Below are 2500 nucleotides of genomic sequence, written 5' to 3'. Positions count from 1 at the left end.
CCCTATCCGCCTCCTCCCCATCCACCCTCCCTACCCCCATCCACCACCTCCCCATCCACCTCCTCCCCATCCGCCTCCTCTCCATCCATCCACCTCCCGCCATTAATGCAGTCGGGGTGATTCACGCAGAAATGTCATCATTTAAAACTGTTCTTCCTCTTCTCCGTAGCCGTTCTTCTGACTGTTTCCAAAGACTTGAGGGACAGAAATGGCAGGAAACGAACAAAGGCAGGATTACGGGGCTGAATGCACTGCCTGATGGTTAACAATATCCCCTCATGGACCTGGAAGATAAACAGGGAAAATACTCTAGTTATATAACCAACAATCACTTTAAACAGAGATCTCTTAAAACACGACTAATAAGTTAGACAAAAGTTCAATGTGATGTAACAGAGATATTTATATTCCTCAGCTTTCCCAGCGGTGGGTTTATTTATTTAAAATATATCATTTGCAACATTTCCTTATTCAAATGTCAAAAAGCGATTACCCTATGGTATTTATACATTCTTTTTGAGTAGCGTACATCCAATACCTGTTCTAGCTAGCATCAGGCTATAAAAGAACTACATCACAGTCACATGATTTAACATCACAGCCAATGAGGAGATGAGTTTCTCCGTGATCAGCGTGACGACGTTATTATGAATTTAGCCACTCGTTAGAACCGCCTGTTTAAAGACACTCTTGGAGCTTTAAATTATTTAATAGTTAAACATTTATTTTCTTGCTGTTTTTGTGTATAGTGAAGGTATTATTACTTAGTGTCGTTATGGAAGTGAGTTAAAGTAGTTTTTATGCTTTCATTTTGAAGGCATGTTTGGGCATTGGGTGATCAGAGCACCTGGTGTGATTGTATATATGGGAGACAGGTGGAGGTGGGAGTAGAGCACTAGTAGGCATGTGTTTTTTACCAGGGTGACACCATGGAGGTATAGTAAGAACTGGATACAGCGTGGGAGGCGGGGTCTCGTTCTTTCCTATGAGAGCTGCTCATTGGCGCATGAAGGCAAAATGGCCCAACTTTTGAGAGAGCGAAACGTCACTAGAATGAATGGAGAGAGAAAATAGAAAATCTAGATTCGGCTTTTAGTGCATTTTACAAATGTAAGTACTAAAAGTTTTTAATAAGGGCTATAAAATAGTTCATACTGGGTAATTTATTTAGTTAAAAAAATGATTGTCTGATTTACAGATGTCTCTTTCCCCATGTTAGTCAATGGGGAAAAGTCTTTCTGGGCCGGGTGACGTCACGGACTGATACGGAAGTTGTAGTACTGCCATTTGGACACAACGAATATTGGGCACAGAGTCTGGCGCACTTCCTGGGGGCTTGGGTGATACAAGCCACAAGGGAAGCCATAAAAAAGGGCTGAAGGAAAGGAATCGATAGGAAAGCTGTCCATTGTACTTTTGTCAATGATATTGGATCATGGAAATAAATGCACAAACGGAGATTCTTGTCTGGACTTGGATCATTATTTCAGGGGTCAAAGCAAATACACATTTGACTTGAAGACAAAGGAACAGGAAGTGCAGAAATGCTGAGTCATTTCAGGGTTTTAGGATTTGTTCCCGCGTCCCTGCTCGCTGACATGGACGCGGGAAGGGGGGGTGTTGAGGGGGCTGCAGCACCCCAACTCTGACTGACTTCCCGCGTCCCTGCTCGCTGCCATCAATGTGTGAATAAGAAGTCAAACATATAAGGCTGCTGTTATTTTGCAGCTTAAAGAATGAATGAGAAAGTTGATGGTGTATTGGTATTTCCACAGATTCCATTCAATCACTATATTTAATTTGACTTTTCAAGGGATATTCTACGCATCCTTTGTTTGTGGGACAGTATCAGACCCAAACGCAGTTCTTGAGCAAAACTTTTCAATATGTTAAACTGTCAGTGGAAACAAAACATTTAAGTTGTATGGGTTTATTTTAACAACGTGATCGCATGATTCCTTCAGGTATTATTGCAGATCTGCTGTAAGCTAGCTAGCTAACCTTGTCCTTTCAGATATACTGACAAAATGTCTTTATACTGTTATATATCTTTATAATATCTACACTTTTTAGTGTCCGCATCTCACGCATTTCTCCCGATTTCTGACAAAATCAGATTTACTCAGGACTGCTTCCACTCGGACTTTAATACAGCTACACCATTGTGTGGTTTCCATGGTTGCACGTCTCTTTAGCAGCGCGAGCAACTCAAAGTCTGAGAGGGTGAGGAAGATTGTCACAGAAAACTGAACAAGAATCGACAACTCCACCCTCTGCTCACTCCTTTCCTGTAAAATACAGGTCCAGCCCACACACATGCTCCATGGAAGATGGTGCTACAGGCCGCAAGGCAGTGCATTTACCACTACAATAAGCATGTTAATGTTAAGCTAATACAGCTCCGGCGATGATCCACTATGTGTCAAGTTGCTGAAGATGTTTCTTCATGTGTTTTGGCACATTTGTGTTTTTATATTGCATTGTATTTGAAGCTTCAGCG

This window comes from Gymnodraco acuticeps, unplaced genomic scaffold, assembly GCF_902827175.1.
Source record: "Gymnodraco acuticeps unplaced genomic scaffold, fGymAcu1.1, whole genome shotgun sequence".
NCBI lineage: Eukaryota > Metazoa > Chordata > Actinopteri > Perciformes > Bathydraconidae > Gymnodraco > Gymnodraco acuticeps.
This window is presented reverse-complemented; position numbering follows the sequence as displayed.